General features: G+C 37.9%; 1 long non-coding RNA gene across 2 annotated transcripts in view; it reads left to right on the top strand.

Annotated features, from left to right (window-relative positions):
- The window catches only part of LOC123384009, a 398,112-nt gene extending 373,057 nt beyond the window's left edge, over window positions 1–25,055 (top strand). The window contains exon 8 of one of the 2 annotated variants that reach the window (XR_006594491.1): window positions 23,878–25,055. This is a non-coding gene — a long non-coding RNA (uncharacterized LOC123384009). The remainder of the gene's footprint in view (window positions 1–23,877) is intronic. The other variant, XR_006594492.1, reaches the window with a different exon arrangement.
- Window positions 25,056–26,006: the final 951 nt, after the last annotated feature.

Genomic DNA, 26,006 nt, shown 5'->3' with positions numbered 1-26,006 from the left:
CATTTATCAGCGCTAGAACGAAATGTTTAATGGAATAATTTTTTATTGTCTTCTGTCTTGACCACCACTGCCAGCATCATACTTGGTACTTTACATAGAGTGGGTGTTCAATCAATAATTACTCAATTAGTGAAGAAATGCAAGAATGAATGAGTAGTTCAGCATAGGGAAATACTATTCACCCATTAAGGATTCTATCACTAAGTGAAGAGATTACAAAGCAGTTTCAGAAAATTACACCACTTTTGTTAATAAAAATAAAAATTAGGGGTGCCTGGATGGCTCAGTTGGTTAAATGTTCAACTCTTGACTTCGGCTCAGGTCTTGATCTCACGGTTCGTGAATTCGAGCCCTGCATTGGGCTCTGCTCTGACAGTGCAGAGCCTGCTTGGGATTCTCCGTCTCTTCCTCTCTTTCTGCCCCTCTCCTGCTGGCACTCTCTGTCTCTCTCAAAATAAATGAACTTAAAAAACAATAAGATAAAAACAAAAATTAAATGTCAAAATATCTACAAAATGTTAAAAAGTATTACTTCCAAGTGATAAAATTAAGGGAGATTTTATTTTCTCCTTTTTTAAGTCTTAATTGTATACATTTTCTATAATTAACATGGATTATCTCAGGACTAAACTAAGGACTTTGACCTACTTCACTTTTTAGAAGTCCTTTTCCTTATTTGGCTTCTATTATTTATTTTTTTAAGTTTATGTATTTATTTTGAGAGAGAGAGAGAATGCGCACACGCACAAGCACAAGCCGGGGAGGGGCAGAGAGAGAGAACCTCTCCACGCTGTCAGTGCAGAGCCAGACGTGGGGCTCAATCTCACCACCATGAGATAGATCATGACCCGAGCCAAAAGCAGGTCAGACATTTAACCACTGAGCCACCGAGGCACTCCTGTCTTTCCTATTTATTTAAATATGTGAAGTATCCTCTTCCCAAACTGCCATACAGCAACTACCATCTTAAATTGTACAAGATTTTACAAGCTTTATATACTTTAGTTTATTTGGCCTTCACAGAGACTATAGAACACACGCAGAACAGGTTTGTTCCCATTCTGCAGATGGGTCTGTGAATATACTTTTATACCAATACTTAGTAATTTCTTCCTTTCCTACTGCTACATCCTCCAAAGTTCTTATCACTAAAAAGTACTTACTCATATCTAAACTTAGAAAGGCAGATATTTATGTTGTTTTATCTTTGAGGAATGAATTTGTCAGAGAAGTGAGTCAAGATTTTATCCTACGCTCCGCTTTAACCATTTCACAAGAACTATTTAGGGAGTTGAAATTTCTGTGATTATGAACTTTTTCCTTCATTCAGTAAATACTGAGCAATTTGCAGAGTGCATTACAGTTACAAGGATGAAGTATTTTCCCTGGCATCATGGATCTTGCAGTTTATGGGAAGATAAGCACACAAGGAAACACACGATTAGATTTGGAAAAAGCTAAAGTGGCAAAAAACCCGGATGTAATGAAGGAGACTAACAAGAAGGGTTTCACTTAGATTGGAAGGGCAAGGAAAGGACTTTGTGAGGTATGAGAGAGCATTATCCAGGTGAAGAGCCGGAGGGAGGGTGTTTCAATCAGAGAGAATAGAATGTGCAAACACCCTGAGGAAAGAAAGAGTTTGGAGCATCTTGAGGAAATAAGAAGGGTTTGCAAGAGCAGAGAAAAGTAAGCACAAGAGTGGCACGAGATGAAGCAGGGGAGATAAAATACATCTCTTCTCTTTCCATTAAATGAGCTTTTACTATATTTGCAGAAATCAGCCCATGATTTGTCAGCCTTTGTTATGATAAGTCAGCCTCTCTCATAAGCCCTTTCTATCGATTCCCTGCATTAACTATAAGATGAGTTACCTCCTTACGTAGAAAAGCCAACTTCACCTTGTTTATTGTCCTCACTTTGCGCACCGCACAGAGAAAATTGAGATTGTTACTGTGATGTAGGAGAGTATTTCTTAATTAGCAAATTACTAAATTATTATCCTTATTATTTATCTTTAATTTTTATAAGTTCCTAGAACCTTGTATCTATGATTCCAAATAGAGTTGGTAATAAGTATGTTCTTAATTAAGGTGTCGGGCAATTTATTTATGAAGAAATGAAATGACAGTAATGAAAACTTAAATTGCTGTGGAAATTCCATAGTTAAAGGATACTCTAGCAGAATTTTGAAATGCAAGAAATACTAACCAATTGTACATTTGGATTTTCATTTACTGGAATCTTAATCACATTTTATCAATATACCTTTCTCAGAGCAGAGCATAGAAGCACAAAGTCATTTAGTGAGAAAAATAGATAGCACTTAAGAGTGTAACTCATCCAGATGACAGAACTGGATAGATTAATCATTTCTGTATATTTCTTTGTATATTCTGAATCCATGTAAAAGATGAGATTCCCAAGGGAGGGCATGTAGAGGCCATCTAAGCTTGGGGAAAGGAAACCCCTTGCTGTTTAGTAGAGAACAAAGCAACCAGGAAGGAGAGAAATGCAATCACAGAAATAAGAGTATCACCAGAAGCGTCTGTGTAATTGAACTTCCAGACATCAGCAGTCAGTAGTGCCACAGTCAATGTATACACTTATTTGTTTGTTTGTGAAGGAGAGAAAAACTGACAAATGGTCATTGGATTGGATTTAAAGACAACTTTTGGTGATTTTATAGATATAACTTTCTAAAAAAAAATCAAAATTTAGACACATGTATATTTGGGTGTTTTCTTAACTATATCAGTTCTATAACTGACACATATTACACACTGGCCAACAGAATATTCACTTTGCCTGTAGATGGTAAAATGTCCATTATCAGTGTAACATATTAAGAAAATTCTCAGACTCAAATGCAATGTTAGGCTAAACATGGGGGAATTTTTATAGCTCAGACACTGTTCTTGCTTTGAGTATATTTGGTGTTGCTGCTTTTAATAAAGAGTGTGTTTGCAGAACATTATATATATACCTTTTTTTTTTCAACGTTTATTTATTTTTGGGACAGAGAGAGAGAGACAGAGCATGAATGGGGGAGGGGCAGAGAGAGAGGGAGACACAGAATCGGAAACAGGCTCCAGGCTCTGAGCCATCAGCCCAGAGCCTGACATGGGGCTCGAACTCCCGGACCGCGAGATCGTGACCTGGCTGAAGTCGGACGCTTAACCGACTGCGCCACCCAGGCGCCCCAATATATACCTTTTTTTAAAACAGAAATGAGTCTGTCTCAAAGACCACAGTTGCATTGTGAAGATTTATTCTCTAAGGGCATAAAACACATGTGATGTTCTTAACACTTCTATTTGTTTTTTAGGAATCAATTCCAGATAAGCCTCCTGAGTCTTGATAAGTCAATTTTAGATACACTTTTGGAATGTTCTCATGCTCTATGATCATTGGTCTCAACATAAGAATCTTTCCACAGATCTTTCAAAACCTATCACATAGACTATTTGTGACAGTTAGCTAAATTAATTCTATAATGACTGAAGCCTGGATTTCCTTATTTGTGAAATTAAAACATATCTATTTTCTCTTGGACATTACCAATATAATAACAATTTTCTTAAGGAAATACTATGGGTGTGGCCAAATCAATCTTCTCTATAGTATCTGGTCTATCTGTGTCAACTGATAATCTGTTTTTGGAAATGGTCTCATTCCAGTTACTTCGCATGCATTCCCTCTAGGGCATGGAAGCTATTTTTGAAGACAGTGAATCCAAGGATGTTCACAAATGGCTGAGTCTTAGGGAAATCTACAGAGCCAAATGTTTGTGTAGCAGTGGCTAAGCATTCTGGAGTGCCATGGTACTCTAGGAAGAAAGCTTTATTTTTTAAAATTCTGATTATGAGCATCTCTGATTAATGGCAGAAACGTATTTGCATATACTAGAAAGGCAGAACTATGTATAAAAAATGGTGAACTTTTAATAAGCCTATACTTTTATTTATTATTATTATTATTTTTTTTTGATGTTTCTATTTGAGAGAGAGAAAAACAGAGTACAAGCGGGGGAAGGGCAGAGAGACGGAGACAGAATCCAAAGGAGGCTCCAGGCTCTGAGCTGTTAACACAGAGCCCAAAGTGGGGCAGAAACCACGAACCATGAGATCATGACCTGAGCCGGACACTTAACCGACTGAGCCACCCAGGCACCCCAATAATCCTATACTTTTAAACATCCTACTTTTCAATTCTTAATTCAGAAAAGCCAAGCATGAAAAAGTAACATTTCACGTAGTAATCAGTCCTTAAATTAGAAATCTTGATAGGGTCGGTTGGTCTGTTTGACATCATTTTGCCATTTGACTTTGGTATTTTAACTAGCATTTGCTCCTGAATCTTAGTGTGGTAGCTACGCAGACAAAAACCTTAGGTCATTAGTCTAGTTAGTTCAGTTAATTGGAGAATACATTTCTAATGTGAATAAAGTCATTAAATCTCCTAGAAGCCAATTGCCTCTGTTCTAAGGGCACAGTCTACACGGAAATAATAGCAAGTCTTTTTATTATGTGTATCTTTAGCCCCAAGGTAAACTCAGTTGAGAAAATGAGGATGACAGAGCTCAAACCTATCAGCATTAGTGAAAAAGCAGCTCGGTTCATACATTCTTCTAACAATATATGGAAATACTATCTTCACATAGAAAAAAACCACAATTATTGACGTCATAGCCTCTTGTAATTAGATCAATCATCAGTTGCTTTTGCTTATATAGTTACATATCTATAAAAGTATATTTGTGGAGAAGAAAGGTAGAAAAAGGAAAAAAGATACTACATCAGAGAAAACAATATTGTGAGATTGGGATAGAAGGGAACTTAGACAACATCAGTCTTCATTTTACAAAAGAGAAGACTGAGGGCTGGAAAGAATGAGTGAGTGGCTTATCCACTGTCACTAGGAAGGATTATAGGAAAAAAAAAAAAACCTAAGAGTCAGTGCTGACTCTTAATTTTATGTCACTTTGACTGAGCCACCATACCCAGATATGTGGTCAAACATTCTGCTGGATGTTTCTGTGATGGTGTTTTTAGATGAGATGAACATCAGTGGACTTTAAAGCAGATTACCTTCTCTAATGTGAGTGCGCCTCCTTCAGTTAGCTGAAGGCTTGAATAGAACAAAAAGACTGACCTCCCCAAAGGAGGAAGGAATTCTGCAGAAGACAGCCTTTGGACTTGAACCGGCTCATCCCTGACCTATAGCCTGCCAGCCCACCCTGCCGATTTAGCAGCTTCCATAATCCCGTGAGCCAATATCTTGAGATAAATCTCTCACTCACACATCTTATTGGTTCTGCTTCTCTGAACTAATAGAGCAATGTAAATTACATGTGCCTACAAGTGAAGAGAATGGGTAAAAACATCAAGGGTCTTCCCTTCCAAACTCTTTTTTTTCCTTTTAACTCCTTGGATTGGTCCTGCAAAAACCAGAGCAATAAACATCTTCATGTACTACAAAGAGATGGCATTTCGGTCATGAACTAGCTTTCTCATCTTCTTCTATTATGAAGTGTTCAACTCAGTAGTCTCAACAAACCACATAATTGTAAGGGTGTTCATTTTCTAAGAACTTAGCAAAAATTATCTTCGTATTGCAGAGGGGAAGGATCAGTAGCCGGGTACCCAAATCACATAGGTATATGTGGTTATTCATCCCTCTTGCCTGTCCTATGCTAGTCTCACTGAGCTTGTCTTTCTTTGAAGTGTATCTCTAGCTTCACCTTGACCATGACACTTTGTTTTTGGCTACAGCCCAGATGAAACTCTCCCTTCTCAAACTCCTTTTTCACTTTAGCTCTTTTGCCCCATCATTTTCTATCTGAGTCACTCAATATAGTGTTTAATCCTATTGTCTTATTCTTTTTTATTTTTTTTTTTAGTGTTTATTTATTTTTGAGAGAGAGAGAAAGAGACTGAGTGCAAGCAGGGGAGGAACAGAGAGAGAGGAAGATGCAGAATCTGAAGTAGGATCCAGGCTCTGAGCTGTCAGCACAGAGCCTGACACGGGGCTTGAACTCACAAACTGTGAGATCATGACCTGAGCTGAAGTCAGAGGCTTACCCGACTGAGCCACCCAGGCGCTTATTCTTTAAGATGAAAGAGAGACATTAATGCATAGAGAGTGTGCCTAAGTGACTTCATCCTGTAGGAATTGATCATACAAGTCGTGTCGTTATGGGACTCAGATTTCAGCAGGAAGCATGATTATAGAAATGTGAACCTGGACTCCGCTTCTAGAGAATTTAGGTAAGTAGAGTATAAGATATGAGGAACCCAGAGCTTGGTAGGGTTACCAATATATACTGACATCTCCCTTATCCCAACAGTTGGAGCACCATGTCTTAGTATATAATGGTGCACAGAGTTACAGTCATTTCCCAGGCCTACTCCTGAACAGGGTCTTGAATCTTATACACAGCGGGAAGGACAAAAATAAAAAGCTGGAACATCAAAGCCCTTGCTTTTTGAAGCAGGAAGATTTTAGAAAAGTGAGAGCATACATCACTGTCAAATTTAGTAGAGTGAGTATGACAGTTTGGCTTCCCAAAGGAGAATAAAAATGGAAATGGAGAACACTTTTAAGGGGCTTCATTAAGTGTTTGGTATAGCAGGCTGACAGAGCAATACTTTTCATAGCTGGGCAGACAATTTTCAGTACGGTGCAGATGTAGGGAGCTGCAGTGGTCTCTTGAGAGTCCCACTAAAGGCCAGTGGACAGCCATGACAGGGTGTGGATGGTGGTGAAGTGGGAGTCATAGGCGGGAGACTTGGAAAGAGGAAGCCATGGTGTGGTCTCCCAACTAGAGGCAGCATGGAGCTACATCCATTAAGGTAGCAGCACCATTATTGTAGAATCAGTAGTAGCCAATAGGGATTTGGGGTGAATTATGGAATTTGAGGACCCCTATGGGGGAAAATATGATGTAAACTCAAACAAAAGCAGAAGTGAAGAGTGTTGGTAAAATTCATGACCTGGCCCCATGTGACGTGCAAAAGAGCTCTTGGGGAGGTGAGGCTCTCCAAGGAGTTCTGTACTGTGGATCTTCCCCAGCCCTAGTCTGTTCTGTTCTTAAAAACACTCCTTCTTTAAAAGCAAAAGTCTTCTATTTTATTTATTTTTTTTTTTGCAAAAGTCTTTTAAAGCCCAGCACTACCTTCCAGCTCTGTGATTCCAGATGTTTCTAGGGTAGTATTAGATAACAAGCAGCAAAACTTTCATTAGCCCAGGGCTTCATTTTAGAAAAAGACAGCTTTCTGTCTTTACTTCTTTCTGTGTCTCCTTGAGAAAATGAGGCCCGATTAGTGAAGTGCTTCTGGGAGAATTCCACTGTCTTGCATTTAGAATCCCTTTGGGTGGAATTCAGGAAGAAATATGCAGGAGAAACCTCACTTTTCAAAGTGTGCCTTGTTTGCATGATGCTCATATAGATCACTTAGTATCAGTTATCCTATTAACCACAGCTGCTCACTGCACACTCTCTAAATGCCATCCTAACATGCATTTCGTAGCATTTGATTGCTGGGTTTGCTGCTTTTCAGTTCTGAAGGGATGCCTATCTCTGACAGAGGCTCAGGCTCTTTGTACATTAATGATTGTGGGGCTCGATGTCATGCCAGGAGGACAGGCACAGGCTATACTTCAAACAGAAACGCGATTAATCTTTTTTTTTTTTTTCAACGTTTATTTATTTTTGGGACAGAGAGAGACAGAGCATGAACGGGGGAAGGGCAGAGAGAGAGGGAGACACAGAATCGGAAACAGGCTCCAGGCTCTGAGCCATCAGCCCAGAGCCCGACGCGGGGCTCGAACTCATGGACCGCGAGATCGTGACCTGGCTGAAGTCGGACGCTTAACCGACTGCGCCACCCAGGCGCCCCAAAACGCGATTAATCTTAAACACATCAAGATGTTAAGTTTTGTCTGGAGACATTACCACATCTTCATTAACATCCTGTTTCCTCTCCAAAATATACTGGAGGTTATGAACTATTCTATAACCCTTAGATATGTAAAACTCAGCATTAAAACAATGCCAGTATTTGAGTTTCTAGAGAAAAAAAATTAAGAAAAAGTCTGAGAAAATTTTAACCAACGTAAAACACCTGATTCATTATCATTAGCAAAGCATTTCTCAGGTTTAAGAGCATAAATAGTATTGATTATAAAAGTATAGATCTTTTTATATTGCTTAACACTGTGACTTCCATCTTGTTCATACTCCTTTTGCCCCATCGTTCACCCTAATGAAGCCAGTTGCCACGTTCTGAGCTGCTGCACCGACCCATATGGCAAAAAACCGAGGGCAGCCTCTAGCCCACAGCCAAGAAAGAGTTGAAGTCCTCAGTCCAAGAGCCTGCAATGGACTTAATTCTATCAAAACCCACGGAGAAAATTTGCAAGCAGATACTGCACCAGCAGAATCTTGAGATGATTCTGGTCCTAGCCTATACCTTAAGAGACCTTGACCTTGAGCTAGAGGACTCAACTGAGTTGTGCTCAGATTTGTGACCCACAGAAACTGTAAGATAATAAATGTTGTTGTTTTAAGCCTCTAAATTTAGGGATTAATTGGATACACAGCAGTAGATAGCTTATACATATTTGATAAAATGTTCTGAGTGGATATTAATCTTCCTCACCCCTAAATGATACCACTCATTTGGGGAGTTAATCATGAATTATCTTGCATTGTTTTCTTAGTGTTAACTGGTCATTTGTTAAATGGTGTTCTGCAGAATCCTAAGGGAGTTGTGCATATGTGTATGAGTATGTGTATGATTGAGTGTATGCGGTGTGTGTCTATTTAGGAGAAAAGTTTAAATGATGAAGCTAAATGAGCAGGGCTCTGGGTCCATTTCCTTTGCCTTAACTAGAACCATTCCTCCTTTACCTTCTAAGTGTATTAGGATATGACGTAATGTTTAATTGGAGAAGAAAGGTGCTGTTTAAATTTTTTTTTAATTATGTACTTAAATATTTCATGTATTCTGTCTTGTACACCATTGAATTTAATTCAGTGTATGCTTTTTAAAGACCAGGAACTATGAGATACTTTAGACAATCTGGGATTTTCCTTCAGATATCCAAATCTAAAGGTTCCAACCTACATCTCTTAAATGCCACTTTGTACAATATACCCCAGTAAAATAAAGCTAGAGAGTCTGTAAATCAGGCAATAACATTACCACTTTACAACTTAAAATTGTGATTAGCATGACAAATTTAGGGAATAAAATTGATTCTATGCTTGAATGACCATTTAAACTATAAAATAAAAGAATCTCAGAGTTGAAAGAGATCATAAAGGTTATGATCACTGAAAATCCCACCTGGTATATTGACCTCCCTATGAGCCTTTTATTAAATTGCTAGTCTCTTCTTGAAAAACTCCTGTAATACCAAACTAGAGATTTTAAAAACAAGTTAATGAGTTGGACTGAAGATATTATCCCTGAAAATCCAGAATTTTGGCTCATACATCCTCAATAAGAATTCAGTAAGCTTAATGTAACAGGTAAAGCCACTGCCTGTGGAAGTAAAACATCCTATAACAGGGTTCAACACAGTTAGTACATTAATTCATTCATTTGTACTTTTATTTATTATTCTCCACGGCTCATACAAATTTTCAAAAAGGTTGTCTACATTCACCTACTCCTCTCCCCTTTCTCAACCTTCCATGCATTACTCAACACTCTACACTATATTCATCACTTACACCACTCCACTGAAATTGTTCTTGCTAAGATTAACAATGATTTTATATGACAGTATTTCTTCCTGAAACTCCCTTATACATGTTTCAACACTTAGAAAGCCAAATCAGCAAGATGTACTTTTCCAGATACTGAAGGTAAAAGGAAATGAGAGCCAAACATAATTCCTAGATGCTCTGTTTTAATAACCTGGTTACCGCCTCTTTTTCTATCTTTATCCCAAGGAAATTTCTAGGAGGCTTGCTTAGATTTTCCCCTCTCCTTAATATCTCTTAGACCCCATTGTGATGATTTCAGGACTCTGTAGAGAAAGAACCAAAAACAAAGAGAGAGAGAGAGAGAGGGAGAGATGTTTGCTGAAGAGCGAGAAAAATTAACAGAAGCTTAAGGAAAGAGAGAGCAGAAATAAAAGGAGGAGTTTGATTGGGGGTTGAAAGTGAGAAGTGACAGGAGAAAGATCTGGGCATGGCTACGGTAGGCAAGGGACTTGATTAGCAGTTAGAAAAATGAAAAGAATGGTAAGAGGTGTATGTTGTTGGGGCGCCTGGGTGGTTCGGTCTGTTAAGCATCCTACCCAACTTCGGCTCAGGTCACGATCTCACGGTTCGTGGGTTTGAGCCCCATGTCAGGCTCTGCACTGACAGCATGGAGCCTGCTTGGAATTCTCTGTCTGCCTCTCTCTCTCTGCCCCTTCCCCATGCACTCTCTCTCAAAATAAAGAAACTTAAAAAACAAAGTGTGCATTATCAATTGGACCTTCTTTACGTTCTAAAAGAGCACCAAAGAAGATCAAAAGATGAGAATTAAAAATTGTTTTCATCGGGTACACTCTATATTCTTTTTATGTCACCTGGGCTGAAACTTGTAGGATCCCAAGACTGATTCAGATAACATATAATTAGTATCCTTATACTAGGGTAAAGGTGCCCCTTTCCTTGGTCCTGTGATTTGAGATTTCCCTACCTTACCTCTCTGGCCACATCCAATCTTACAGGACAAGAAGTCTGTAGGGCCAATATAATGGACCACACAGAGCCATAACTCCCAAGTTCCAAGTACACTGAACCCTGTAACACTCTCTCCAAATGTCATCACATCTAGTTCCAGAGACCAGATGGTTATTTTTTGTGATCCCACCTTCCAGAGAGTGGCTGTAACACCTCGTGTGACTCAAGGAGTGGCAAGGGACAATTGTTTGCTGAAGAGAAATAAATGGGTTTTGAATGTGAGGCTTTAGTTATGTGCATGCATGCAAGGCCCTTTGTAATATGGAATGGAAACAGGGATAAAAAGAGAAGGGATGTTGGGCCATCGACTGAAAAGCCAGGAATTGGAGCCAGGGAGTGGAATACCTCATAATACCATTCTAGAATGGACTAAGGAATCCAAGAATTTCAAATTCAAACCTAGGTTGTTATAAAGTTTGGAAGATAGTCTATATTTTACTTGATAGTTTGTCAACTTGTTTTCTAACTTTTAAATATTTAATATTTATCTTTAAAATATTTTAAAGCATTAATAATTTCAATATGACATTTGGGCCTTCATTTCAACCTTTCCTCTGGGTCCTGCAGATGCTAGATGTAGGCTTTTATGTTATGATTATATTTTGAATGGTGTGAGGGGGATGAACAAGATGAGAAACATTTGAGGTAGAATTTTATATACATGGAAGTGTGAAACAGACTAGCATATTTGTCTAGTTTTACAACCTCTGCCTTTTGATTGATTGTTTAATCCATTCACACTAATGTTGTTATCAACATAGTTATGTTTATATGTGCCATTTTATTTTTTTATTTTCTAAGTGTCTCATATCCTTTTTGTGGCTCTGTTTTTCTTTAACTGCTTTCTTCACATGAGGTTAATATTTTCTAATGTATCATAATATTTCTTAAATGATTTTTTTCACTATTTTTGAGGTTTTGGTTTGGGGTTTGAAATTTTTTTAGTGTTAGCTCTGGAGTTTACCATACACATCTTAATTTATCAGAATTAGTTTCAGATTCATATTAGCTTAATTGTAAGAACACATAGAAACATCTCTCCTATATAGCTCTATTCCCTTTTCCCTCTTTTTGTGGTATTATTGTTATACATATTATATCAATTAATTTTACAAACCCAGTAATACAGTGTTCTAATTATGACTTTATCATCTTAGTCATTTTCTTAGCCCATTATAGCTTTGCTCCTACCCACCTCCTTTGTGCTGTTATTGGCAAATATATTATATTTCTATACAAGTCCAATAACATAATAGACATATTTTTATATAATTGCTTTATAGATCAGTTTAGAGAAGGAAGGAGAAAATTATCTACTTATGCTGTCTTTCATAATTACAGTTACCTTTACGGGTGCTTTTTATTTTATTTTATTTTATTTTTATTTTTATTTTATTTTATTTTTTGTATGTGTGGATGCAAGATGCCATCTGGAGTCATTTGCATTTAGCCAAAGAAATTTCCAGTATTCCTAATAAGGTGGGTCTATCAACAAGAAATTCTGTTTTGTTTATCCAGGAATGTCTATGTTTCACCTTCATTTTTAAAGACAGCCTTGCTGGATATAGAATTCTTGGTGAACAGATTTGGTGGGACTTTTTGGAGGGGTACTTTGAATATGTTATCCTATTGCCTTCAGGCCTCCATTGTTTCTGCTGGGAGAATCCGCTGTTAACCTTCTTGGGATTCCCGTATATAAGTAATAAGTCATTTTTCTTTTGCTGCTTTCAGGATTTTGTCTTTGACTTTTTAGCATTTTTACTGTGATGTATCAGTTTATAGATCCTATTTGAAGTTTGTTTATTCTACTTGGGATCTGTTGAGCTTCTTGAATGTATAGGTTAGTGTTTTTCCAAAAAAAAAAAAAAAAAAAAAAAAAAAAAAGAGGGAGTTTTTGACCATTATTTCTTAGAAAAATTTTTTATACCCCTTTCTTTCTCTCTGAATGACATCGTCACCTTAGGAGCCAAGCAGTTGGTGGGAGAGTAGGGGATGGGCAGTAAGTAACCTGAGGTCTCCTCCATTTGCTTTTCCTCAAGAGCCAGGGCAAAAGTGATAAAGTCCCTAATATTGTCAGCAGTTCCTTGCCCTAAGTAGAGCCTTCATTCCATGAGCAGTGATTTGGCAGAAGGAAGCCCCATCTGAAATTTAATATCAATGCTAGGTACCTGGGGGCAAGGTGGAGAAATGACGATGTCCTGTCCCTCCCAGGAAGAAAGCCCCTTGACTGGGGGCTGGAGTGAGAGAGAGCCCTTTGTTCTTTAGACACATCTAAAACAGAGAGTCTGCCTCACTGAGCTGAGAGAAGGCAGAAGGGAGGAGTCTTGGCTCAAATATTACAGATTCATGCTTTTCTTACCAAATTTTCCTGAATAAATGTTTCTTCATTTGCTATTTTCCCTTAGAGCCATTTTCAGAGTCCTTAAAATGATTGATTTTTGAAAAGTTTATACCAGTTTCCCTGGGGAACAGGTCTGCAGGGCTCCTGACACTATCATGCCGGATCATCCTGACATATTTGGCCTGTTAGGTGATCTACAAGCTGTCTGATGCTGCTGGAACATTCAGAGCATGTGTAGATGAGTCCAGAAATGTAAGAGGCACACATGGAATTTATTCTTTTAGTAATAAATAGCTACTGAGGGTAAGCAAAAGAGGTAAGAACAAATTTGCATTATAGAGCAATGTTTTAAAAAAAATTAAAGAAGCTGATGAGAATTTTCAGTGTCCTTTAGCCTCTGTGTCTCTCTCTCTACACTAAATTCTGCTGATGTATTAGATCATGATTTAAAAGAGAGAAGGAAAAGAATAGAGAAGAAAGACAAGAGAAATCTTTGCTGCATTATAAATTAATGCTCTTATTTGAATATTGCACACTTTGGGAGGGATAGAAAATAAATGATAAAAAAGGAAAGAGGGGACTCATTTGCCCAATCTGGCAAATGCTGTGTAGTGTATCTGTCTTGGATAGTCACAGCACACGTTAGCGTATAAAGGTTTATCAGAAGTACTGAAACCGAGAAATTTGCTTAACTTCGTTTATGCATAATTCTCAAACTTATTTATCACTAGGGCCCTTTTTCATGTATCAGCTATAAACTGTTCTCAGTACAAGTCTGTGATGAAATACAGTTTGGAAACTTAATAATATTAAAAGATTTTTAAAGGTGAGTGACAAGTATCTAACTCATAAAATATTCATAACTCATAAAAATGAAATGGATAATTATGCCTAATATTAATTCTAAAGGATATAGTTGTATCCCTGGGGAAAATAGCAGAGTAATGTACCTTTTGAGCTGTCTCTGAGAAAAGGAAAAAGGAATATACTTGGGACTTTTATTTTGAAAATCGTTAGTAGTATTGTATTAAGTTTTCAGTGTTTGGTGATTAATTTAGTTTTCAGATATGGTCCAGAATTATTCAGTGACTATAGGGTGAGGTGAGTGCTTGAATGGAATCATTTTACATTAGAAAATGCAATATGACTATGAAGTAATTAGGTGGATTTTATATGTCACAACAAAAGTTAATCCTAAACTTATTTCCAAAGGAGGGATTTTTTTAAGCCTTTGCAAAATATCATTAGCATTAGCATATTATCTCTTAAAGTAGTTATTTTGAAGGGCAAAGAGCATATTTTGCTCATTTGAAAACTAATGTGGGAGATTTCTGAGTTGAAATAAGAGAGTAAATGTAGACAAGTGTACTCTCCTGATCCTATACCCAAGGAAAACTCACAGAGTATAAAAATTGAAGAAAAAATACTGTAAGATTTATATATAATTTGCTACAATAAAAACTCCTTGCTGAAAAGCATATTTAGCTAAGAAAGTGAAGCTGGAACCTGAAAACCAACATGGGCAACTTATACTGTAAGAAATCCCAATATTAGAGCCCCTACCTATCCATTAAGTACAATGCTGGAGTGTAGAGTCATGAACTGGCCTAAGTGTCACTGAAGGTTCCAGGCTGATAGCACCGAGAATCATGGAAGGTGAGACTGAGCAAAGGTCATGACCACATGTCATCCTATTGTCTATAACCCAGGCCCTTGGTATAGGGACTGTTGACTAAGAAGGACAGTGAAGAAGTGTCAGGAGATGTTGTGGCTTAAAGGGTTTTGGTGTAAGGAATCTACACTCTTGATGTCAAAAACTGAAGAAAATTCTATCCACCCAAACAAAGAAATAGCAGAATTCCTATGTGTGTTCTGAGAAGAAGCTTTGCAATGATCCAAATAACTTTTATCTCTCTCAACTCTAAACTATGCCCTTTAGCAGCCAATAGGTACTAAAAATGAGAGTATTTTTATTATAATAAAAATGAGTCTAATTCTATTTCTAAGCTGGTATCATGCTTAATGGTCAAACACTTGAAACAAACCTATTGAAAACAGAAACAAACAAACAAACAAATAAAAAAAAAACCCAGAAACCAGAAACCATGACTATTATCTCCACTATTACTTAACATTTTCTTGGAAATAATAGCACAACTAGAAAAGATAAAGGATTTAAAAATGTAGAAATTAAAAAGTAGAAAATAAAATCATATTCCTGGAACACTCAAAAGAATCAACTGAAAAACTATTAGAAATGATGACATTGGGGCGCCTGGGTGGCTCAGTCGGTTAAGCGTCCGACTTCGGCTCAGGTCATGATCTCACGGTCCGTGGGTTCGAGCCCTGCGTCGGGCTCTGTGCTGACAGCTCAGAGCCTGGAGCCTGCTTCAGATTCTGTGTCTCCCTCTCTCTCTGATCCTCCCCCGTTCATGCTCTGTCTCTCTCTATCTCAAAAATAAAAAAAAATTTTTTTAAACATAAAAAAAAAGAAATAGTGACAGAATTCAATGGGGTGAGTAGTTTGAAAATTAACATGCAGAAACCAATGTCATTCATGTGTGCAAACAATAAGAAATTAGAAAGATGCCATTACAATAGTATCCGAAAAGATGAATTACCTGGGAATAAACATAACAAGATATATATAAAATCAATATGAATAAAACTCTAAAATGCTATATAAGAACATAAAAAGAAGACTTGAACAAATTGAAGGACACATCATGTTAATGAAAAACAATGCTCAATATCACAAACATGTCAGTTTCCCTAAAGTAAATCAAAGTGTAATATAATCCCATTAACAATATGAGTAAGATTTTAAACTATGTATGTTAATTCTAATGTTAATGTGAGCAAGAAAACTAGAAAGAGAACCCAGGAAAACCCTTGAGACCTCAGAACGTGGTGGAGAACCAGTCTCATCAAGTATCAAAACATGATAAAGCTACCCCAAACAGTGTGGTACTGGCATATAAATATACAGACAGAAATGAGGTTGAAAAGATATCTATGACAATGATAAACAAACCACAGGCTGGGAGGAAATATTTGCAAAGCATATCCCTAATAAAGGAGTAGTATATAGAATATATAAAGAAATCTCAGGAAGCAGCAATAAGAAACAGCTTCTCCCCAAAATGGGCAAAAGATTTGAACAGACAGTTTGCCAAAGAAGCTAGAGAGATGGCAAATAAGCACATAAAAAGAGGCACAACCATTGTTAGTCATTAGGGAAATGCAAATAAAATCACAATGAGATAACGCTATATACCTCTATAGGAATGGCTACAGTTAAAGTCTGACCATACCAAGTGTTAGTAAGAATAGGAAGAAATTAGAGGTACATAGACTGCTGGTAGAAATGCTAAATACTATAACCATTTCGGAAAACAGTGTTATAATTTTTTTAAAAGTTAAGTGTATACCTGCCATATGATTAATCTATTCAACTCCTACATATTTACCCAAGAGAAATGAAAACATAAGTCCATACAAGCACTTGTATGTAAATGCTCATGGCAGCTTTATTTGTAATAGCCCAAAGCAGAAACAGCACAAAGTTCCATCAACAGGTGAATGGATAAACAAACTGTGATGTGTCAGTATAATGGAGCACAACTCAGAAATAAAAGGAAATGAACTTTTCTACAAAAGTCCTGACTGGTATTTTTTAAAACTATAAGGTCATAAAAATCATTGTTTTTGATGATGACCTTCTGGATGTTGGCAACTTTTGGATAAAAAATAAAAATAAAATTCAGGGGCCTTAGGTGGCTCAGTCAGTTAAGCGTCTGATTCCTGGTTTAGACTCAGGTCATGATCACATGGTTCATGGGATTCAGCCCCATGTCAGGCTTTGCACTAACAGTGCAGGGCCTGCTTGGGATTCTCTCTCTCCCTCCCTCCCCCCCTCTCTCTGTCCCTCCCCAACTTGTGTGCTCTCTCTCTCTCTCAAAAATAAATGAACATTAAAAAAGAAGAAAGGAAGTTCTCTAGAAGATCAGTGAAAACTCCATTAAGAAATGGTAGAATATGGGGGCGCCTGGGTGGCTCAGTCAGTTGAGCTCCCTACTTCAGCTCAGGTCATGATCTCATGGTTCCTGAGTTTGAGCCCCACAGGAGGCTCACTGCTGTCAGCACAGAGTCAGCTTCGGATCCCCTCTCTCCCCTCCTTCTGCCTCTCCCCAACTCATGCTCTTTCTCTCTCTCTGTCTCTCAAAAATAAACATTAAAAAAAGAGAGAGAGAGAACTGGTAGAATACATTTGAAGAAATCACACTGTTTTTGCCCCACACAGAGCCAGTATGGATTTTCCTTGCAAAATTTGGTTTGATGACATTATAGACACATCAGGAAGGCATGAAAGAGTTTATTATTCATATAATGAAGCTGTGCTGGGAGACAGAATAGGATCCAAAGCAGTCCTAAATTGGCTTGAGAGCGGGCAGAGTAGGGGAACCAGCTTGGAGTTTTCTCATGGTTGGAGGGAAGACTGGAGTGAGGCTTCCTTTGTGTGGGTTAGGGTTGGGGAGGTTTAAGTCTGTGCTGGTACCAAAAGAGGGAATGTCAGGCTTTCTTATCAGCCTGCCTAGGTGTGGGGGCAGAAGGGGAATAGGAACTGTTGGGGTCTGAAAGCTATTAGCAAACACAAACAAAAAATAGACAAAAACAGCAACATAATAACCTTTATCCACCTGCCTATGAGTCACCATTCACTGGATAAGTCACAAATATCTCAAGCCAAGTTGTTTGGTCCTTTTCCTTCAAACCAGATTCTCCTATATTCACCATGTTATTTCATGATCCGCTTGATTACCCAAAACGAATAACCTGAGAGAAGTCTCACCCTTAATAACTGAGGGGCCCAGGATGAAATTATAAATGGAGGCTCCCAGCCTGAGGCTCACTCTTCTCTCTTCCCATAAAACAATTAAGTGGGCTAAGGATAGTCTGTACCATCTTAGGTCATGTTAGCTTCTACTTTTTCTATTTCTCACCTTATCTATTAGGCCTTATAAATTCCACCTCAAAAGATATTTCTCGAGTTTCTTGCATCCTCTCCATATGCCCTTATACAGCTTTAGTTCAGGATCCCAACTTCTCTCATTCTAAATATTTCCATGCCCTTCCAATTTCCATGTCATAACCATCCCCCAGACTGCCAATACAGTGACCTTCCTGAAATATAAGTCTGACTATGTTTCCAGGCTTAGCATCCACAGTGAGTCACTGTTACTTTTATGATAAAGTCCAAACTCTGGACAATGTCGTTCTATGGTATGACTTTCCTCAACTCACCCCCTTGCTTCTCTCATCTACCCCCTAACCTCAACAGTAGTGAACAATCTAGTTACACTGGTAAACTATCAATTCCTGCCTTTTTTGCTTTAGCTCTAATGCTGATGCCCCTGCCTAGCACTGTTCCCAAACTTCCTCTATGCTTGTCTCCATCGACCAAAGTGCTACTGTTCCTTCTAAACATGGTAAAGATGTTTGAAGTCAGAACTGGACATGAACTGGATTTCCACCAGTTATTGTGTAACTTTGGGTGAGAAAATTAAAATTTCTAAGTCTCTTTCCTTAAAGAAGAAAAAAATATCTACTTCTTAGGATTTCTGTGATTTTTTACATGAGATGATATATATGAAGCACAGTGCATGGCACATGGTGGGTCCCTAAGAAATACTAGCCTTTGTATTAATATATATATATATATATATATATATATATATATATATATATATGTGTGTGTGTGTGTATAAAATCATATGCATATATGATTATGTATATAAGTATATACATCCTTGCCTCTATTGCTGCATTCCATCCTGATCTTTTATTTTTTGCAATGTATAATAACTGGAAAGTGAGTTCTCTTGTGTAAATGTCTGATAAGTATTTGTGGCATGAATTGCTCTCCTGTAACTGCAAGTGTGTTTCCAACGATCGACACGCGGTACCACAGTCCCTTTCTTGCATTGTTTTTACGTTGCTTTTTGTTCGGTGTCTGTAGCTGCTGCCTTCAGGGCCTTTTTCTATTTATGGTCTTGTCTCTTCAGTACTGATGTATTTGGATAAAGATGAAAGCATAAATGTGAATTTTTATCTTATAGATTGTGAAGCACTCTCTTCAGAATTTCTCATGTATGACTTTTTGAAGAACGTGATGATTTTTAGACCCAGGCTGAAAGCCACTTCAGCTTCTCAAAGGATTGACTTACTCTTTAAAAAAATTTTTTTGAAGAACCAGTTTTTATACCAATTATTTTAGAGTGAGCAAGACTATGGTTACCAAGAACCTGAATATGATATTTAAGTCCTGACAGGGAGCCATAGTCAACCAACTGCCAAAAAAATCACTACTTACTATGTGCAAAAATAAGTGCTTAGTATTCCTTCTTAGGGAATAGGCTCCAGAAGTATTCACGAAACATAAATATACATGAAACAATCAGAACAATTAAGTAATAGTTTGTGAATTTCTGTCTTTACCCATTTCAAAGAGGGAAGAAAATAAGATGGACTTGAGTAATCGGAAAAGCTGCATCAAAGAGATCAAACTGACCCCTTGGAACGGTCCCCAAACTAAGTCATAACGTTTATATAGCAGAAGGCGAAAGGAGGGTATTTGCTCACTGTCATCAGTGTGAATCCATGAATGGAGAGAAAGCTGAGGGTGGCGTGTAGAGGAGAAGAAGCAGGATGGTTTGACTTAGATGGCTGTGCATTTATGTGTGTCAGCATGGTGGCCCGTGTCTGGCAGCAAAGTTGAGTTGATAGATAGGGTGGAAACAGGAAACAGACAACCTGGAAAATCAGACAGAGGAATGTGAGTCTGTGGATTAAGTAACAAAGTTACTAAACTCCTAAGTAAAGCAAGATGAAAAGTGCACCTTCAAAAGATCCACCTCACTGTCTAATGGATTAAAGACAGGGGAAGCTTAATGCTTTTGGAAGAATTGGCTAAATCTGAAAGACACTTCAAAGGACTATATAGGAGAGGGAAACAAAAAAAGAGGAATTTGAGTTCTCCAGCCTGTGGAAAGGATGTTTCAACTGATACAGTGAATAATGAAGATGGAGAGTTAGGACTGTTTCTTTGTTTTTTTGTTTGTTTGGTGGTTTGGGTTTTGTTATTGTTTTGGAAAAGGGAACAAACAAACTCAGTTTTAGACAAATTAAATTTGGAATGATGATAGAATAATGAGTAGAAGGGGCACCTGGGTGGCTCAGTCGGTTAAGCATCTGACTGGCTCAGGTCATGATGTCACTGCTCGTGAGTTCAAGCCCTGCAACAGGCTCTGTGCTGACAGCTCAGAGCCCGGAGCCTGCTTTGGGTTCTGTCTCCATCTATCTCTCTGTCCCTCCCTTGCTGTCTCTCTCTCTCTTTCTGTCTCTCTCTCAAAATATAAATAAACATTAAAATAAAAAGAGTAATGAGTAGAAAAACCCGGAAGAGAGTAGTAAGAAATACAGTTAAGAACAGAAGTGATGTTATGTCTGGAGATTCATGTTTGGGAAGTTTGAAAGGATGGGTAAGAAGCGATAGCTAACTCCGTAAAAGTGAATGAGTGATAAGAGACCTGCTGTTCATTTTGAAGTGGAACAGTTGAAACATCAAGTTCTGTAAACTGATCCTGTGTTTGGTTCCTGTCCTCAAATGACCATTCATAGGTAGTCCAGTGCACACAAGCATCCTCGAAAAGTGACAAGTATTTAAAGCAGACGTGTGAGTGTCCGGAGTTGGGTGGGAATCCATTTCCTGATTTTTTTCTCTTTGAAAATATTATGGAAGAGGTGGGCCCTTACAACCCGCAGAAGTGCAATTGGTAAGGAAACATTCAAGAAGATCCCACTGCACAATGTTTTTTTTTCAACATATGAAATTTATTGTCAAATTGGTTTCCATACAACACCCAGTGCTCATCCCAAAAGGTGCCCTCTTTAATACCCATCACCTACCCTCCCCTTCCTCCCCCCCCACCTCGTCAACCCTCAGTTTGTTCTCAGTTTTTAAGAGTCTCTTATGTTTTGGCTTTCTCCCACTCTAACCTCTTTTTTTTTCCTTCCCCTCCCCCATGGATTTCTGTTAAGTTTCTCGGGATCCACATAAGTGTGAAAACATATGGTATCTGTCTTTCTCTGTATGGCTTATTTCACTTAGCATCACACTCTCCAGTTCCATCCACATTGCTGCAAAGGGCCATATTTCATTGTTTCTCATTGCCACGTAGTACTCCATTGTGTATATAAACCACAATTTCTTTATCCATTCATCAGTTGATGGACATTTAGGCTCTTTCCATAATTTGGCTATTGTTGAAAGTGCTTCCCACTGCACAATGGAGTCAAAATGAAGTTTAATACTATCTTGATTCTAGAAAAGGACTTGAATTGGCAATATCCACACAAAAGTCTAATCAATCTCCAAAGAAATACCTTAAATATATCCTACCACTTTAGCCTAAAACATGCTAAAAATAAAGGCTCATTTCTAAATGCTTTTTAGTATTGCAAAAGTTGAAGGCAAATCAGAAAATCCTGCAAAAATGCCTTTGATGCTGTTAATGAAATGCAAAACAGATGCATTTGTATACAACTACCACAAGTCCTCAACGAATATGGCATTTGTTCTTTTAATAAAACAGGCTTAAAGCGTGCCTTTTGGATTCATTTTAATATCTATGGACTTTAATGTTTGGGGCAGAAAGAAATCTCCACGACATAAAGGCAATTCACTGTTTTAAACTTTTCACTGATATAATTGAGAAGAGCTTAGTTTTGAAAAGGTATAGCTATTCACATTGTACCAACTTTTTACAGTCAGAATAAATGCCAACCGTTTATTTTGTTAAGTAGAAGACCTACAACTTCAGATCCCATGATCGTTCTATAAAATGTCTCTGAATATCTGCTTCATCCCTCTGTCCTGGTTTCCAGCCTTCAAGGCATAGCAAGAACTCCAACTAGTCCATGAAGCTTTCCTAAACACCTGTATAGAGTATGTCCCATTATCTCTCCCTTGTTTAAATTTATACAATTTACCATTTGATTTTATTGTATTCTCATTTAATATGTCATATGTGTTTGTATACATTACACGTATTCATTTGTACAGTTATATGTTTGGATATATACATATATACATATTCATATATATACACATACTACATGTAAATATAAAGTGTGTAGTATATATAGTATATATACAGTGTGTATATATGACTTTTATATGTATGATGTATACACAAATATATGTCACTTATATATTGTGTCTTATATATATATAAGCTTATATAAAGAATAAGTTACCATTTATTAAGTGCCAGGCACTAATACATATGTAATGTTATTCAGTCCTCTCCGTAACCCTATAAATTGGTTATCGATATTATTTCCACTTACATTAGAGGTCACTGAAATTTAAAGAAGCTAAGCAAGTTTCATGCAATTTCACAGCTAGTACTGACTATTGTCATTGGTATTAGATATTCAGGCATAAAAAGGGCACCAGGGTGATCAGTCAGTTAAGCATCCAGCTCTTGGTTTCGGCTCAGGTCATGATCTCATGGTTTAGGAGACAGCACCCTGCATTGGGCTCTATGCTGTCAACGCAGAGCCTGCTTGGGATTCTCCCTCTCTCTCTCTCTCTCTCTCTCTCTCTCTCTCTCTCTGCCCCTCCTCCACTCACATACACATGCAAATGCATACATGCAGTCTCCCTCAAATAAATAAATAAACTTAAAAAAAAAAAAAAAGAAATCCAGGCATAGTATGTCTCGGTCAGGCAGGAAGCATACGCTACCCAGACTAGAACAAAAAGTATGGAAAATAAAAAATGTTTCATAATGGATAGCAAAGAGGAACAATCTGAGAACTGTGTGTGCTATAGAAAATCAAAGGGCCACGTTTTTCTGGCAAAGGTAGCAGCTTATGGTAGCCCACTAGTTTTCTCGACAATGAAATTGCCCTCATTGTCACCCCCAGCAGCCAGGCACAGGGCCTCCCTACTCACCCACTAGCCTCTGTCCTTAACATGTCAAAAGCTACCTGGTGTGTGGAAATCAAGAATTACCAAACTTTTGGCTTCATGGACCAGTTAAATATAGTATTATCAATTTTTTTTCCAATAAAGATGATAGAAGAAAAAAACTTACCATATGTTAGCATAATTATTTCATAATATAATATATTTTAATATCAGAAAAATGGAAAGGAGTTCATTTTAGGAAAAAGGAGATTATATGTTAAACTGAGAGAATTTAAAATATTTAGGAATTATTTCACCTCTCCTATTTTATTAAATTTTCATTTAGCCTTGGACTGAAAAAAAAATCTGTTGAGATTAACATCACTCTTTAGGCAGTTCTAGGGAAGCACTGCTCTAAGCAATGTGGATTCAGGTGGCGGTACGACCAGAATGATGCTCCCCCATGTTACCTGTTCATTTTATGTGTTACCTGTTACAGAGGAGTGCTTGGAAATGTCTTAACTCACAATTGGGAGCCATTTTAGGCAGTCCTTCAAGGGATCACATTTTGTCTTATTAATTCAATCAACAAATGCACGTTCCAGTCATTGTACTTTAGACCAAGGGCCTTTTTAATATATATGTGCGTTTTTGCTTTTAGAGGAGACAAATCCTGCCCAAAAAAGCCCCTGGGAGCCACTTAAGGCCATCACCTAGCTCAGTTTGTGTTTCCAAAACCACACTCAGAATTTTTAAGCATGACTGAAAAATCCTCACTGGAGGACCTCCATTTTTTTTTTCTTTTTTATTTTTCAGGTGTAAAATGATGAACTAGAACTGGACTATGTCCAAGAACTGTGGCAATTCTAAAATAATGTGGTTCTATGAATGCACAGGCATCCGAGCTTGATATTTATGATCCTGGTTGGATGCATCTCTGGAAGCACAGCAGTACCGCAGCCAAGTTTAAAAAGAATACCTTCATTAATTAATTTTCCAACACCAGAATACGTGACAAGGGTCCCAGGGAAGACAAACTCAGGCAGAAAATTTAAAACCATAAGAAATTGCAAAGATTGAAGGCCACGCAAATCCTACGGTGGTATTGTGGGTGGGCAGTGCTCCAGAAATTGTCCCCCCCGCCCATTTCATATTTCCTTCCCCTTAAGGAAGTCCCCTTTTTCTGTTTGCCCACCTTTGTTCATGGAGGTGGCCTCTTGCCTCTGGCTGTGTTTGCTACTGGTAGCAAAGCTTTAAACCTTCTCCAGTAAAAGGCACACAGAAGAAACACCGCGTATTATAAAGAAGCATAAATACCCTTCACAAACAGAATGAAAAGGCCCATTCCTCATGTGGAAGACAAGGCATTGTCTTTCTGACAAGCTTTACCTTCGAGCCCAGAGGACACCATTAGAGCACTTTTCCCTTCTTCCCAATAAAACCACTGAGACTGGATCTGCCAACATGATTGTCTCACGGTTGTGGTGCATTAGAGAAATGGAAGGTGTCCCTTGCTCCCTGACACGAGCTTTCACCTTTACTATAGCTTGCAGTGAGGCACAGAAATAAAAGCAGCTGCAAGACGAATTCCAGTTTCCTCTTCAGTCCTTTATTGTGGTCGTATTGTGGGAAAATAAAAACATGTCTTCCATTTTAATATAGGCCAAAGTCTGATGAACTGGAAATAGAGGAAGAACACATATGAAAGAGCTTACGTGTCAGGTGGACCATTTGTGTCTGGCACGTGTTATACTTTCCACTTAACTATATTTAGGGTATTAATTATGGTCCAATGCTGCTTTCCTGCCTGAGGAGCAATGAGAGAAAAAAAAATGCCCAGCGATGTTTTTGAATAGAAAGAGTAAAAAGTGGAGCATCTTTTAAAATATGTGGGATTCTTAAAATTACATATGGGGCTACATATGGAAAATAGGACTTGTCTCATATCTGTTCATTCATTTTTAGGAAAACCCACACAGGTACTCGTTTATATTAAATCTCAAAATCCAGGTTGGCAAAGATGCTTTTTGTAGCCCCTTCACCGAGTGACTCACCCAAATAGATAAGAACTTAATCAAAATTTTTTAAAGGTACTATACCTCAAAAAGATGGTTCCTCCGGCACGCAGAACATTCTATCCCTAATGACTCCTATATTTGTGAAGGTTCTGTTATCTCCAACTACTGCTGTGACTCTTCTGTTCTTGAGCCATAGGCAGTATGGCAGGCACTCAAATGAAAAGTTCAGAAGGATATGTTGAAGTATATTAAAAATTATGACCTACCAAAGATGACGCTGTCACAGAACCATCAGTTTCTGGGGAGTTCTCTGCCATTTTTTAAGTGTGCCAAGAGTTACAACCTGAAGTGTGAACACACAGACAAAAAGAAATCCAAGCTCTTAACGTAGTCACATTCAGCAGGAATGTCAGTACTGGAAGCTAGACTATTTCTTGAATTCCCTTTATTTTGTCCAACTATCCAACCAGGGATTAATGCTTTAAAACATCATCACCAAAAAATTGTTTAAAAGTCAATTGATACGTAACCAAATGTGTGGGTATTATATTTAGAAGCTAGGGATCTGGGTGCGTAGGATAAGGATAAAGTATATCTTACAACTTAGATACTAACTTTATAGCTACTAGTTTAGAAGATAGTATCTCCCTGCATAATAAAATTGCTAATGATTTTGATTTAAGAAGTAAAGTGGCTGCCATTCTGACAGGTAATGAATCTCGCAGTGCAGTTTTAAAGAACAATATAATTACATAGACATTGCCAAAGCAGTGATGCATTGGGAAACCTTGTCATTTTCCATACATAGAAATAGTCTGAGCCTTTCTTCTTATTTATAAGCCCCTTGGTTTGCTCAGACGCATCCAAAGCCAAACGGCCTTCCGTTGCTTTCTGAACAAAACCATTCTGAAGCAATTAATGAGGTTT

Source organism: Felis catus, chromosome A2, assembly GCF_018350175.1.
Source record: "Felis catus isolate Fca126 chromosome A2, F.catus_Fca126_mat1.0, whole genome shotgun sequence".
NCBI lineage: Eukaryota > Metazoa > Chordata > Mammalia > Carnivora > Felidae > Felis > Felis catus.
This window is presented reverse-complemented; position numbering and strand designations above follow the sequence as displayed.